Genomic DNA, 17,212 nt, shown 5'->3' on the forward strand with positions numbered 1-17,212 from the left:
ACTGGCTCCCTGGTAGCCAGCCTTAACTCAATGGGGGAAGGCGGGGCCTGAAGGGTCCTTAGACCCAGGAGCCTGTGTGTGACTCCAGACAATTGAGACCTGCTGCCCCTGAGTCCTTCTCCTAGTCTGCAGTATCATAGGCCAGCAGGAGGTCACAGTCACAGGTCAGTTTCTTAGCTACCCTCAATGGCAAATTCCTCACAGGATTAACAGGGCTTATCCTCCAGGAATTGCCTTCTTCCTTTGTTTCTTGTTTCACACTCCCTTCCTTCCCTTTCATGTTCGTGTGTGTGTGTGTGTGTGTGTGTGTGTGTGTGTGTGTGTGTGTGTGTGTATGTAAGTATGTATGTATGTATGTATGTATGTATGTATGTATGTATGTATTTTTTTTTTTAAGACAGGCTCTCACACTCTGCTCCCAAACCCCGTGGGAGAGAGACCTCACCGCCTAATCGGGTGGGCACTCCTGAGGCTGCGGAGCGGAGGAGGCCACCGACGCTGCCCGCCCCTGCCCACATCCCTGGCCCAAGAGGCAACTGTGTGGGGCCTCTGGGTTACCGTAGGGGAGGGCCCAGGAGCGGCGGGACCCCTGCGCCTGGGACACCGCCGGAACCTGAAGGAAACAGACTGGATAAACAGTTCTCTGCACCCAAATCCCGTGGGAGGGAGAGCTAAACCTTCAGAGAGGCAGACACGCCTGGGAAACCAGAAGAGACTGCACTCTGCGCACATCCACACGCCAGAGGAAAACACCAAACGTCATCTGGAACCCTGGTGCACGGAGGCTCCCGGAAAGAGTGGCGCAGATCTTCCCGGTTGCTGCCGCCGTGGAGAGGACTTAGGCAGTACCCCACGAGCAAACTTGAGCCTTGGAACCACAGGTAGGACCAACTTTTCCCCTGCAAGAAACCTGCCTGGTGAACTCAAGACACAGGCCCACAGGAACAGCTGAAGACCTGTAGAGAGGAAAAACTACACGCCCGAAAGCAGAACACTCTGTCCCCATAACTGGCTGAAAGAAAACAGGAAAACAGGTCTACAGCACCCCTGACACACAGGCTTATAGGACAGTCTAGCCACTGTCAGAAATAGCAGAACAAAGTAACACTAGAGATAATCTGATGGCGAGAGGCAAGCGCAGGAACCCAAGCAACAGAAACCAAGACTACATGGCACCATCGGAGCCCAATTCTCCCACCAAAATAAACATGGAATATCCAAACACACCAGAAAAGCAAGATCTAGTTTCAAAATCATATTTGATCATGATGCTGGAGGACTTCAAGAAAGACATAAAGAACTCCCTTAGAGAACAAGTAGAAGCCTACAGAGAGGAATCGCAAAAATGCCTGAAAGAATTCCAGGAAAACACAATCAAACAGTTGAAGGAATTAAAAATGGAAATAGAAGCAATCAAGAAAGAACACATGGAAACAACCCTGGACATAGAAAATCAAAAGAAAAGACAAGGAGCTGTAGATACAAGCTTCACCAACAGAATACAAGAGATGGAAGAGAGAATCTCGGGAGCAGAAGATTCCATAGAAATCATTGACTCAACTGTCAAAGATAATGTAAAGCAGAAAAAGCTACTGGTCCAAAACATACAGGAAATCCAGGACTCAATGAGAAGATCAAACCTAAGGATAATAGGTATAGAAGAGAGTGAAGACTCCCAGCTCAAAGGACCAGTAAATATCTTCAACAAAATCATAGAAGAAAACTTCCCTAACCTAAAAAAAGAGATACCCATAGACATACAAGAAGCCTACAGAACTCCAAATAGATTGGACCAGAAAAGAAACACCTCCCGTCACATAATTGTCAAAACACCAAACGCACAAAATAAAGAAAGAATATTAAAAGCAGTAAGGGAAAAAGGTCAAGTAACATATAAAGGCAGACCTATCAGAATCACACCAGACTTTTCGCCAGAAAGTATGAAGGCCAGAAGATCCTGGACAGATGTCATACAGATCCTAAGAGAACACAAATGCCAGCCCAGGTTACTGTATCCTGCAAAACTCTCAATTAACATAGATGGAAAAACCAAGATATTCCATGACAAAACCAAATTTACACAATATCTTTCTACAAATCCAGCACTACAAAGGATAATAAAGGGTAAAGCCCAACATAAGGAGGCAAGCTATACCCTAGAAGAAGCAAGAAACTAATCATCTTGGCAACAAAACAAAGAGAAGAAAAGCACACAAACATAACCTCACATCCAAATATGAATATAACAGGAAGCAATAATCACTATTCCTTAATATCTCTCAACATCAATGGCCTCAACTCCCCAATAAAAAGACATAGATTAACAAACTGGATACGCAATGAGGACCCTGCATTCTGCTGCCTACAGGAAACACACCTCAGAGACAAAGACAGACACTACCTCAGAGTGAAAGGCTGGAAAACAACTTTCCAAGCAAATGCTCAGAAGAAGCAAGCTGGAGTAGCCATTCTAATATCGAATAAAATCAATTTTCAATTAAAAGTCATCAAAAAAGATAAGGAAGGACACTTCATAGTCATCAAAGGAAAAATCCACCAAGATGAACTCTCAATCCTCATCTTCGGTTGGTTTATATACAAGTGTGCAATTTCTAGGCTGGAAAGTAAAATGATGCTATCTGGTGCTGGATAGAGGAGCCTTATTTTTTATTATGGCAGCTTGCTATTTTTGTAACATGGTGATTTGGTTGAACACAATAAAGTACAGTAGTAACTGAAAAAAAAAAAAAAAAAGACAGGCTCTCACTGTGTAGCCCTAACTGTCCTGGAAATCTTTATATAGACCAGTCTGGCCTCTGTCTACCTCTGTTGGGATTAAAGGCATGTGCTACCACACCAAGCAGTCCAAGGCGTTCTTACCTGCTTCTTGACTCAAAAGTGAAGGTCTCCTGAACTGTATTAAAAAGTTGTTCAGTGGGCTGGAGAGGTGGCTCAGAGGTTAAGAGCACTGGCTATTCTATTAGAGGTCCTAAGTTCAATTCCTAGCACCCACATGGTGGCTCACAACCACCGATAGTGACATCTGATGCCCTCTTCTGGCCTGCAGGTGTACACTCTGAGAGAGCACTCATATACAAAATAAATAAATAGCTAGCTAGCTAGCTAGATAGATAGATAGATATTTAAAAATAAAAGTTGTTCAGCTAGGCATGGTGATACACACCTTTACTCCTAGCACTTGGGAGGCAGAGGCAGGCAGATCTCTGTGTGTTCGAGGTCGGCCTGGACTACATGGTAGCTCCAGTTTAGCCAGGGATACACAGTGAGACCCTGTCTCATAAGTGGAAAGAACCTGTTCTGGGACTCCGGTAGCTCCACTGTTAGGGCATGAAGCTCTGGGTTTGATCCCCAGAATCACTTGAAAAGGGTGTGTTGATGTACATCTCAACATTCAGGATGTGGTAGCAGGAAGATCTCTCTTGGCTACACAGAAAGTTTGAGACCAGCTTGGGATACATGAGACCCTGTCTCAAGATATATCTTTTTAATGAGATTAGTTAAGTTTTTCGTCCTCTATTTTAGGGCTGTTGGGCATTCATGACTGACATGCGCATACTCACAAAATGAAGCACTTGTCTTTGACTCGGGGACATCAGTCTTGGGAGCTGTTCTGGTGCGCTTGTGCCCTGTGTGAACACAGGAGTTCTGACTTCTGGGTGGGCTATTAGTACTTCCCAGCTTCCTCCTTGGTCCTCGATCCAGGATGTGTTATAGATCCACTAGAGCTATGACTGTCTTTTTAAATATATGGTCATTTAGCAGAGGATGGTCCCTCATGGTGTCTAAGGACTGTATCTGGTGTGGCAGCCTGGGCTTCTGTTATTTTTCCACATTGTCCCAGGACATCATTTGGGCTCAGGGAAAGGCAGAGAGACAGAGAGATGGGGCAGGAAAGAGAGACAGTAAGATCCTTCCTATGTCTCTTGCTATTCACTCCTAGGACTGAAGCGGCCTCTGTACTTCTCTCTGCTGAGACCTCAACTGGATTTTCCTTCACCCCCAGAACCCCCAACCCATGCCTGCCTCCCATGTCTGTCTCCATTGTCTTCTTCACACCTTACTGATTAGAATTCTGAGAACAGCAAGAAAATCCTGCTTGCTGCTGCGTATGCTTGGGGGTTTAGGAACAGCCCAACTACAGCTGCCCACTTTACTGCCCTTCCCTGTCCTCAGCCACTTCTGGCTTTACCAGACACTCCCATTGCCTGCTGGGAAAAAGTAGACCCCAGACTTCCAATTCCTGCCAGGGCCGAGAGACCAGTGCATCTCTGCAGAAGGTGCCCTTGGCTACTGGATAGATGGATGCTGGGGCACTGGGGCCTGAAGTGGTTTGTCTTAAGGGATGGAGACAGGCCAACTGGCAACTGCCACACAACCCAGGACTGACCAGGAACCCAGGACATTTAGAGGTGCCAGAGGGCCTGCAGAGATGGCCTGTCTGATCCTACCTCTCCTGCCTGCCTCCTTTTCTTCTGCTTCTCCCCACCCCCTTCTCTTTCCTCTCTCACCCTCATACACTTATCTTTCATGGCTTCTTCCCCCAAATCAAAATCCAGATCCTTTAACTTCTAGACTCTGGGGTTTAGGGCTCTGATCACCTGCCCTATCACAAGTCCATCCCTGCTCCCACCACGCCCTGTAATTCCGGTCTGGGGTGACTGGTCATGGGTTGGACCTCAGCTGCCTTCTTTCTGGCCGAGAATCTCGTTTACTCTGGTCAGGCAGGGACACCTAGTATGTTGACAGCTCTGTACAGATCTTTCCCACTTCTGTCTCCACCACAGAGTTCTTTTTCTTTTTAAGGTTTTTTTTTTTTTTTATTTTATTTATACAAGTACACTGTAGCTGTCTTCAGACGCACCAGAAGAGGGCATCGGATCCCATTAAAGATGGTTAAAAGCCACCATGTGGTTGCTGGGAATTGAACTCAGGACCTCTGGAAGAGCAGTCGGTGCTCTAACCGCTGAGCCATCTCTCCAGGCCCACCACAAAGTTCTTGCCCCTCCTCTGTATTACAGTGAGCCATGGTGCTGCAGTGAGCCTGTCTCCCTGCTCCCCTGTGAGGTTCTGCTCACTCCTCTTCCCAGCCTGGCTGCTAAGTCATAGGAAAGTGCTAAGATTCAGAATGAATAAATGAACAGAGGAGGGAAACTCAGGAATGGGGTTGATGCCTCCAGGGCCAGCCTGGGGGGTCAGAGGGTCTGCCAAGGTCACTCTCCAGGCGCGTGTTGCTACCCACCTGTTTCCCTGCCAGGGCAGACACCGTGTATTGCTCAGACCTCAGAATGCTCTGATTAAACACACAAAGAGGCTGCTGCCAATTCAGGGCCAGCACATGTCACTGTTCATGCAATCCTCAGCTCTGCTCCAAAGGGACTCAGAGGTCACCCGCTCTGGGCCAGATATGAATGACTGAGACCCTCAACATGGATTCACACTGCCCTCAACTCCATCCCATTTCAATACGGAAACTGTTATGTTACTTTTATAGCCATAGGATAAAAGAGAGGTGGGTTACAGCAAAGTCGAGCCTTAGACATTCTTAGCTTGGGGGTTGCTGGAACCTGGTGGTATTTAAGTTAACACATTTCAGAATTCAGTTTGGTGTGATGGTCACAGGGATGTTAAGTCAGACACAGGAGAGCAACAAGTGGCTATTACAGGGAGGGGCACTGAAGACAGTATAAGGTAATTTTGCTGCTCAAGCTGCAACATTTCAACTTTCCACAATCATGAACTTCAACACAGTTGTGTGTCTGTACAGGTATGAGTACACCTGTGTGTGTGCACACGAGGCCAAAGGAAGATGTTAACACGTATACATTATATATCACAATGGGTCTCAGTATGACATTGCTGTGCTGGTTTTTGTCAACTTGACACAAGATGGAGTCATCTGGGAAGAGGGATGCTCAACTGGGAAAATGTCTCCATCACACATGTTTATGTAGCATTTTCTTAGTTAAGGATTGATGTAGAAGGGCCCAGCCCTACTATAGGCAGGGATACCCCTAGACAGGAAGTCCTGGGTTATATTAAACACACACACACACGCACACACACACACAAACACACACACAAGCACACACACACACGCACGCACACATACACACCAACACACACACACACACACGCACGCACACACACACGCACACACACACACAGGCTGAGCAAGCCAGTAAGAAGCACTCCTCTCTGGCCTCTGCTTCAACTCTTTCCCCTGGGGTCTTGCCTTGAGGTCCTGCCCTGACTTCCCTTCGTGATAACTGCAAGCTGGAGACAATAAGTCCTTTCTCTCCAAAAGCAACCAAATAAGTTGCTTTTGGTTAGAGCGTTTCATCACACGACAGAAAACCAAAACTGTGCATAATGAGTTTTGATTATACTCGCTCCCCGTTACCCTCTCTGCCCCGCCACTTGTGGTGCACCCTTTCCTCCTTTCCCCAGTAGAACCACTTCTGTCCTTACACAGGGTTCCAGATACCCCCTCCCTCTACCTTTTCAATGTTTATTGATTATTTGGGAATTTTACATCATCCACTCTGATCACACTCATTTCTCAGTCTTCTCAGGTCTGCCCACCGCATCCTTGTGATGCCTCTTTTTTAAAGATTTATTTATTTTATTTTATGAGTACACCGTAGCTGTCTTCAGACACACCAGAAGAGGGCATCAGACCCCATTAGAGATGGTTGTGAGCCACCATGTGGTTGCTGGGAATTGAACTCAGGACCTCTGGAAGAGCAGTCAGTGCTCTTAACCACTAAGCCATCTCTCCAGCCCCCTTGTGATGCCTCTTAAAACAACAACCACCCTAAACCCCAAAACCACGTCTAATTTGTGTTGCCGCTATCCTCACTGGAACACGCTCACACTCCCAGTGGCCGGACCCTCCACTCCCCACTCCCCTTGCCAGAAGCCATCAGTTGTGGCGAGCTACACATCGATATTCTTATCAGATTTCTAAGAGTTCTCTTCAATGGCTTCCTGTTGAGGCTGTTTCTTTCTTTCTTAGGGGTTGGATAGGTTGGGGAGAGGGAAGAAGGGGTTGTCACAGAAGCCCTGTGTGTTTCTTGCTCTCAGCTGTGAGTCTGCAGTTACTATACCACTGCAAAAAAAGCCCTCTTGTTCTTTATAGACAGCAGGAACACGGTTCATGGCGACAGCATGGAACACGGATATCCACATGGCCTCTGGCATTAGCGTGTGTATGAACTTTGCATGGTCTTTCATGGCAGTACAGACCACAGATATCCACGTGGCCTTCGGTAGTAACATGGGCCAAGGACATCAGCACAGACCCCAGCTGAAGCAGTGTAATAGGACCACAGACCCCAACACACACACACACACACACACACACACACACACACACATACACACGCACACGCACACGCACACGCACACGCGCATGCACGCCCGCATTGTGTGATGTATAGCAATGGTGCCTACATAATGAGAAAGGGCACTGGAGGCTCAGATCCAGTGGGGAGGCTAGCACTGGGAGACCTGCTGGATGGAAGTTTCCATGTGAGAGGTCCCAGGTAGGACTGCCAGGAGCAGGGATACTCATGGGGGAAGGGGTGACTCTAACAGTATCTACAGGCCAGTATCTGAGGCCATGCCTTCCACACAGGCTGGGGAGGGGTGGTTTGCTGTGAGCCTGTGTTCAGAGGACACATGTGAGAGCAAAGCGGCTTTTCGACTGTTCCCCCAAAGTGGGCTGTGATCTTGCTGGACTGGATAGGAGCTATTTGGAGTTAAATAGTTTTTTAGGGACAGAGCCTAATTATGTAGCCTCAAACAGTCAACAGTCCTCCTGCCTCAGCCTTCTTGGTGCTGGAATTACAGGTATATGGTAGCGTGCCCAGCTCAAACATGGCTTATGATTCTTGCCTTAGAATTTGTGGATCTCCAAGCATATGGTGTGGTCCTCTGTTCTGTTAAAAAAAAAAAAAACAAAATAAAACCAAAAACTAGATCGAAGAAGAAAGGAGAAGCCAGCTGTAACTCCAATACTTAGGAGCCTGAGGTAGGAGAATGGCAACTTTGAAGTCATCCTGGGCTACAGAATGAGAGCTCACCTGAAGCCAGCCCTGGTGAAAGGGAGAGTACAGTCCACTTTATGTAGTAGCAACGTCTATAATAAACTGTCTGGAATGCCCTACTCCTGGTCCACCTACCCCGATCGCGACACCACTTGTCAGATTGTGGAATTACAGGTCACTCATCCGCTTGCTTCAAAAAAGTTGAGGTGCAATTCACAGACACAAAAGTGAGGATTTATCTGTTCGTAGCATCTGTTTCCTTGCTTGTGAAGTGTGTATGTGTGCGTGCACCCATGCCACAGCACTGTTTGGCCTCAGAGGGTGACTTGCCACAGTCAGTTCCCCCCTTTTGGGGTTCCGGGGATGGAGGCCACTTTGTCAGGTTCCATAGCAATGCCTTTGCTGATCTCACCAGCGCAGTTTTCAGAAAAGTGACAGTTTTGAGTGTCACTGGTAGAGTTTGCTGCTGACCGCTGCCATCCTCAGCACAGAGGCTATGGCTACTTGTAAGAACCCCTGACATCCGGTTTGTTGACTTTCCCTCAAGGAAGGAGGGAGTAGAGAGGGTCAATAGAGAGTCCTGCCCCTCCTTCCCTGCTACATGTAATGCACCCTAGCTGCCTGTAGTGGCGCTAGAGCCTGGGGACTGGGTCATGGTCCATCTATGCAGCTATGGAGACGCCATCATTCTGGGCGGAGCCTTTCTAGTCATCTGGCTACTTGGGGGTGGGTGACCTGGGAACCTGTGAGCCTAATAAACTCACTGGTTCACCAAACTAGATTTGGGTGTTACCTTGGTTTGTCATGACAGCGTTTGCTCATGTCTCCCCAGGAAAAGTTCATGCACCACATCACAGCCTATACCCACTAGGTGGCTGGCCATGCCCCACTTCCTGTTACCGTCCTGGCGGCCTGATGACTGACTGCCAGTCTTGTCTGTCTTGTCTCTGGATCTGCCCAGGCTGAACATATCACAGCAATGGAATCCTACAACGTGTGACTTATAGCTAGCTTCTTTTCCTAAAAGTGGGGTTTGTGAGGCTCCCTGGTGTGAGACAGGCATGTGCCACTGACCCAACAGTTTTTATGGCTGAACCACATTCCACCACCTCGTTTATAACATAAGGCATGGTGGGCATAAGCCTGCTTTAACAGTGGTAGGAGGTTGAGGAAGGCTGCCAGTCTAACCTTCTAGGGCCCTACCCCCACTTCCCCACCCTCAGCTCTGGCTCCCATCACCCACCTACCTTCTTTTATCAGCATCATTTCCCAGAGGCACCAGAATTTACAAGAAGAAAGTCAGAGGTGAAAACTGTGCTCTGGGATTCACCATGAAAGAAAAGCAAAACTCAGTTGACTTCATTTGTGATTCTAAAATAAGTGGGTAAGTGGGTGTCCCTCCCTTGGAGTTCTTTCTTTTCTGAGGGGGGGGGGAGAGGGAGGGAGAGAGAGAGAGAGAGAGAGAGAGAGAGAGAGAGAGAGAACTTTTAGACAGAAAAGGAGGGAAGGGCAGAAGAGAGATGGGGATCAGTCATAGCAGGTGATTTTAAAAATAGATTTATGGGGCTGGAGAGATGGCTCTGAGGTTGGGAGCACTGATTGCTCTTCCAGAGGTCCTGAGTTCAAATTCCAGCAACCACATGGTGGCTCACAACCATCTGTAATGAGATCTGATGCCCTCTTCTGGTGTGTCTGAAGACAGCTACAGGGTACTTATATATAATAAATAAATAAATCTTTAAAAAAATAGATTTATTTATTTTATTGTATGTGTGAGTGCCCTCTCCCCCCTCCCCTTTCTCACACACATAGGCAATGCATATGTACTAAATATATACAACAGACCCTGGAACTGGAATAATGAGTGGTTGTAAGCTCCTGATACGGTGTTGGAAACCAAGCCCAGGTCCTCCACAAGTACAGTACATACTCTTAGTCACTGAGGGATCAAGCCTACCCACGCATATGATAATTTATGAGTTTGTTTTGTGAGACAGAGTCTCACTATGTAGCCCTGGCTGTTCTGGAACTTACTATGGAGACCACGTTGGCCTCAGACCCACAGAGGTCACCTGGCTCTGCCTCCCCAGTGCTGGGATTAAAGGGCGTGTCACCACACCCCGCTCTACCTCTCTGTTTTATAAGCAGCGCTGTGGACTGTGGATGGGCCTGGAGCATGCTAAGCTCCACCTCCCCTGACCCAGAACAAGCCCCTTGTGATTAGGGGAGAACAACACCTGATTCAAAAGATGTCTTCCCGCTTAAGGGCAGAAAGAGCTTTTTATTAAGTAAGCCAGTGAAAGGGCTGTTTGGGAGCCACTGTCCTATCACTATAACCTTGATTTCCCAGTTGAGAAAACAAGGCGTTCCCTTGTTGGCCATGAGCTTTGGTATAGATGATTCCATTTTGGCTTTTATCCTGGCCTGCAGGGCTAAGTGCAGGAGCCTAGACCCAAACAATGGCCTTATTTCAATTTAGCAGGAGGGATGGCTTTAAGCCAGGGCCTGAGACACCACAGGTGACCCTCAAAGTCCCCTCACTTAACCATCCATGGTCCTTTCAGTGAACTGAGATGGATCCCCCTCCCCTTCCCCGATTGAGACAGGTTTGTATGTACGTCAGGCTAGCCTGGAACTCAGAGATCCACCTGTCTTTCTCCCAAGTGCTGGAAATAAAGGTGTGCGCCACTACGCCTGGTGCACTTTTCTTTTTAAAGATTTATTCATTTATTCTATATAAGTGCACTGTAGCTGTCCTCAGACACACCAGAAGAGGGCATCGGATCCCATTACAGATGGTTGTGAGCCACCATGTGGTTGCTGGGAATTGAACTCAGGACCTCTGGAAGAGCAGTCAGTGCTCTTAACCACTGATCATCCAGCTTCCATCTACCAAGTACTGATGTTAAAAGTGTGTGCCTGTCAGTGGGTCTCATGATCTGTCTTAAAATCTAAGGAAAAGACAACATCTTTGAATAATAGTAAGTATGTAAAACCATTTTACTCAATATTTAAACTTGGACAGAGAGGGGGATATCCCACCACTTGCTCTTTAAAACCTTATTAGCCATGTGGTTATCTTCTGAACAATCCCTTGTGAGAGGTTAACACTCAGACAGATGGATCTAGAGAGCCAATGACAGGTAGCATCTACCCTCACACCCACCCTATCATCATTTTACCAGGGTGTGGTACAGTGGGGCTCTCAGACCTCCTGGGAATAGGCCACACATAACAAGAGGCTGTAGAGATGGGCTGGGTCTCCCTCCCTCCTCTGGAGACTGAACCCAGGACTTTGGGCATGCTCGGCAGTTATGCGACCACACACATTTCCAGTTCTTGAGGCCTCCTTTTCAGTCATGAAAGTCTTGACCACTCAGGAGCTCAGCTTGGAGTTGGTGGTGCTTGCCTTTGATCCCAGAACTACAGAGGCAGAGGTAGCAAGTCTCTGTGAAACACTGAAGCAGAGCCCCTCCCTCCCCAAGGTCACCCCTAAATGACAACTCTCAGTGACAGCTGTTTTCCCACATCTGCATCTCTGCCAGTATATACAATTTCAACAGGAAAATGGTATCATACTAAGCATTTGGCTTTGTAACTTGATTTTGTCACTGCAGTATATCGAGGTGTTTACTTAGAGCCTATGAATGAGATCTTATTTGGAAACAAGGATCATTTCAGGTATAATTAAGGCAAGGGTGTGTGTGTGTGTGTGTGTGTGTGTGTGTGTGTGTGTGTGTGTGTGTGTGATGCGTGCATGTTCATGCATGTGCCCATGTGTGACAGCCAGAGGCAATCTTGGATGTTGTTCTCAGGAGATGCTTGTCTGGTTCTCTGAGACAGGGTCTCTCACTGAGACCTGGAGCTCATTGATTAGACTGGGCTGGGTGACCAGCAATTCCTCCTGCCTCCACCTCCACCGCCACCGCCATGCTTAGCTTGTCTACAGAGATTCTCAGGATCAGACTCAGGGCCTCACATTTGTGTGGTAAGTGCTTTGTCAACCAAACAACTGAGTCATCTCCTGGGTCAAGGCAAGGGCTTGAGATGAGACCAGCCCAGGCAGCTTTCTTCCTAAATGTCCTTGAGGAGAGAAGACAGAGGCAGATACTGGAGAGCTGTGGCCATAAGCCAGGGAACACTAGGAGCCATAGGCCCTGAGTAGGGGAGGTTGGGTCCTCTTCTGGAGTACTAGTGTGAATATGGTCCCGGACACTCCTGACTTCTCACTTCTGGCAAAGACCCTTCTCCCAAATAAAGTCACAGCTCAGGTCCTAGGGAATAGGATATGGAGAGACTTGGGAAGGCAGCCAATGGATCACTCCATCTGCCCAAGAGTTGAGACAAAGCACTTGTCTAGTATGCACAGGATTCTGGAGTCCTTCCTCAGCACCACACATGCATATGTGTAAACACACATACATACACACATGTACACACATATATTCAGACACATATACACAGTACATACACATAGATACATACATACATGTTCACACATACATGCATATACACATGTACACATACACACATACACACATCACATTGCTCAAAATGGTAGTGCCAAGATGAACCAGGTATTCTTGAAGGCTAAGTGCAGAGAGTAAGTGAATGACGAATGCATAGCACAGGCACTTGGCGTGAAGTGGGCACGTGTGCAAAGGCCCTGCTGGAATGGGCATGCCGCCTAGTACCACAGTCCACACGTCAGTCATGATGTTGAGGCTTCGCTCACCACTCTACTGACGGGGGCTTTCAGTCTGAGATCACAGTCTGAGGGGTTTTTTTCCCCTGGAGTTTCTCCCTGTCATTAGCTGTCTTGGCCCCTAATTCTTGAAGAAGAGTAGGATTCAACTTGGTTTCAAGCAAACTTCTTCCCAATATACATGGAGATATGATCAACGTACACAGCATTTAGTTGAGCCATGCGGTTGCCATAGCAACTACACCAGTACAACAGCACGGGTGAGTCCCTGGAGGTAAGGCGTACTTTCTGGTGACCTTGCCCATGCTAGTCTTCAAGGGCTGTGGGTTTTAGCCAGTGGCTTTGCAGCGGCACAGAAAGTTGGCTGAGGAAGGGAGAAGTTTGATTCTAAGTCAGTTTGTTATTTCACTAACTGCAGGCTCTTAGAAGTCATTTCCTAGTTGGGGAGGAAGTCCTCTGATTTTGTGGAGGAAGTTGGAGGCTCACTAATTAGGGAATGGGTAAAAGGTCATCCCAGAGTCAGTCCTGGAATGCAGGGCGCAGCAGCTCACACTTGGGAAGCAGAGGCAGGTGAATTAGGAGGCAAGGCCAGCCAATTTGAGGCTAGACTGGGCTATGTGAAAACTTGCTTCAGAAACACACACACACACACACACACACACACACACACACACACACACACACACACACACACATTATTCCTATATCACGATGAATGCAGGAAGAGAGGAATGCAAGGGACACATACTTTGTTTTTTTTTTTTTTTTTTTCGGAGCTGGGGACCAAACCCAGGGCCTTGTGCTTGCTAGGCAAGCGCTTTACCACTGAGCTAAATCCCCAACCCCCACATACTTTGTTTTTAAGATAAGGTCTCACTTTAAAATTTTTTTTTATTTATTTTATGTAGATGAGTCTACCATCACTGTCTTCAGACACCAGAAGAGGGCATCAGATCTCATTACAGATGACTGTGAGCCACCATGTGGTTGCTGGGAATTGAACTCAGGACCTCTGGAAGAGCAGTCCGTGCTTTTAACCACTGAGCCATCTCTCTAGCCCAGGTCTTATTTTTTTTTAAAAATGAGTTTTATTTTTAAAATGTGTATGGGTGTTCTGCCTGCTTGTAATATACTTGTATCACGTGCAGTGCCATCAGAGGTCAGAAGAGCGTGTGGAATCCGTTGGTGCTGGAGTTACAGCTGGCTGTACACGCCACCGTGTGGGTGCTGGAAAATAAACCCAGGGTTTTTGGAAGGACAGTAGGTGCTCTTAAATGCTGACCCGTGTCTTCAGCCCTGAGGTCTCATTTTAGCTCAGGTGGCCTTGAACTTGTAGCCTCCTATGACAGATTACATACCACCATGCTGTCCAAATGCTATGTTTCTACCCAACATCAGTAAAATTCTATATAAATGGATGTTTCCAAATGTTCCTCTCTGGACTTAGCTTAAGCTGCCTCAAAGTCCTATTCTGGTGTGAAAGCCAGCCAGGGGGCCAGTCCTCAAAAATCAGACAGAAGTACTAAGCAATTTACAAGTTATAATTCTGGTTATAGAATGAAAAGAATACATCAGGCCATGCCTTTAATCCCAGCACCTGGAGACAGAGGAGGTGGATCTCTGAGTTGGAGGCCAGCCTGATCTGTAGAGTGAGTTCCAAGAAAGCCAGGGGTGCACAGAGAAATCCTTTCTTGGACCAACTACCCCCAGCAGCCCCCCCACAAGAGACTGCTGCTCTTCAAAAGGACCTGAGGTCAATTCTCAAAACCCTCATAGTCCTTCACGACCAACTGAAACTGCAGTTTCAGGGGATCTGTTGCCTTCTTCTGACATCTGTGGAAACCAACCATGCATTGCACACAGACAAAATACACATAAAATGAACAAAGCCAATAATTTTTGAAAAGTAAATTCTGACACATGCTACAACGTAAACCCTGGGGTTAAGATGCTCAGTAAAAGAAACCAGTGTTGTGGACTCTATTTCTGAGGTCCTTAAAGGTATTAGCAGCAGAGAGAAACTGGAGGGGTGGGCGTCAGGGGCTTGGAGAGGGGGCAGGGGTGTGTCTGTCAGGGACTTGGTGGGGCAAGGCAATGGTTTCAGTGTGAGATGAAGAACATGGCGGCAGTTGGTAAGCACAGGAATGTGGGTAATATCTGCTGTGCTTATTTACCACAATAGAAGAAGTAAAGAAGAACAGACCGGACGGATTGGATTCAGAGGCTGTACTCTGTAATCAGCAATCTCAAGCACCGGGCCAGTGGATGCCAGGCGACAAGGTGAACACAGGGGAGGAACAGGGCATTCCCAAGGTCACAGAGTCACCTTTGAGATCATTACCAGTCACAGAGGGAAGGGAACACAGGGGCTTTATGGTTGGGAAACCTGACAGGCTTCACCCAAGGCACAGAGGTAGCAGTGACTCTACTCTCTGTACGCTGAGTACTTCCCTTCCCCTCTCAGATCTCAGATTACCTTTGAACTCCCCTTGTAGTTGAGGATGCCTCTGAACTCCTGATCTTACTGCCTCTACATCTGGAATATTGGGATTACAGCTGTGTGTTTCAGTATTCATTTTATATGCAGCTGGGGGTGGAATTTAGGCTTTATGCTAGGCTAGCACTTTACCTATTGAATGACATCCTCAGCTCTTGAGGGCTCATGACTATCCTTTTAAGTTTTTTTGCCAGACGTGTACACTTGTGGCCTAGTGTAGTAGGCAGGTCTGGAATCCTAGCAATTGGGAAGTGGAGGCAGAATGGTCAGGAGTTCAAGCTCATCCTTGGCCTCACAGGGAGATTAAGACCAGTCTGAGCTACATAAGAGTGCCTTACAAAAACAACACAGAAAAATGTGGGACTTGATATTGTGTCAAAGTCTACCTGATCGCCACTTAAGAACCAATTCTCAGGAACCAAGAGTTTGTGTGGGGGAGAGCGTTTACCCGGGGACTAGTGCCCTGAGACACCGGAGAGCAAGAAGAGTCTGGAGAGGTTGCTCAGCAGTTAAGCGCACTTGTTCTTGCAGAGGACCTGGGTTCAGTTCTCAGTACCCATGTGGCAATTTTCATCTGTAACTCCAGTTCCAGGAGAGCCAATGCTCTCTTCTGACCCCTAGGGCACCAGGCACACATGTGGTACACATAAGATACACATAAATTCTGGCAAAACTCTCAGACAAATGAAATAAAAATAAAATAATCTTATGAGCTCAGTGGTGAAGAGCACTGGCTGCTCTTCCAGAGGACCCAGGTTCAATTCCCAGAACCTACATGGCAGCTCACAACCATCTGTAACTTCAGTTCCAGGGTGTGGCGTGAGCGTGTGTGCACGTGCGTACACACACACACACACACACACACACACACACACACACACACACACGCACATAAAAACAGATCTTAAAAAAAAACCCTTAAAAACAAAACAAAATCTTATAAAAAGTAAAGTGGAGAGAGTAAAACATCTGACAGACCTTTGGCTTACACACACACACACACACACACACACACACACACACACACACACACAACAAACACATATACATACAGGTGTGTGTTACAGACATTACAGATGGCCATTGTACCCCTAGAAGACCAGACTGAAATATAAAAATATTTACCTATGCCACAAGTCTGTCACCAAGCTTCATGTTTTTTTATTACAAGATTTGATTATTTATATGTGAGGAAAGGTGAGGGTCATGCATGGGGGAGGGGTGGTGCATCTTTGTGTGCACATGGAGGCCGGAAGTGGGTGTTGGGTGCTTTCTTCTCTCACTTTCCATCTTCTCCTTTGAGGCAGGGTCTCTCCCTGAACCTCAGGCTGTTTTTCAGCTAGGCTGTGAGGCAGCGCGTCTGAGGAACCGTTCTAGATTGGCTCACCTCAACCTGTAACCTGGGTTACAGGTGTTTGCAGGATGCTCGACTGGCTACACTGATGCTGGAACTTGAACTTCAATCCTTATCATTTCACAATAAGTGCTTTTAGCTGCTGAGTCATTCCTCCAGCCTCCCTGTCACCAAACGTAAACTACACTGTTTATCTGACCTGCAAAATCAAAATTAAAGACGCAATAAAATAGTCAAACTGCCTAAGCAGCTCGTTTATAATTGTTGCCGTGAAATAATCCCTGCGTGTTTCCCTTCTTCCTTTCTCTCTCCTTCCTTCTTTCCTTTTCTTCTTCCTCCCTCCCTCCTTCCTTTTTTTTTTTTTTTTTTTTTTTTCTCGGAGCTGGGGACGGAACCCAGGGCCTTGCGCTCGCTAGGCAAGCGCTCTACCGCTGAGCTAAATCCCCAACCCCTCCTTCCTTCTTTCTTTTCTCCCTCCTTTCCTTCCTTCCTTGTTTCTTCTGTCCCTCCTTCCTTCTGTCCCTCTCTTCTGCCCTCTCACCCTTCCTTCCTCAAGGAAGGGTCAAGGCAGGGTCTCCCTTTGAGTT

This window comes from Rattus norvegicus, chromosome 3, assembly GCF_021556685.1.
Source record: "Rattus norvegicus strain SHRSP/BbbUtx chromosome 3, alternate assembly SHRSP_T2T, whole genome shotgun sequence".
NCBI lineage: Eukaryota > Metazoa > Chordata > Mammalia > Rodentia > Muridae > Rattus > Rattus norvegicus.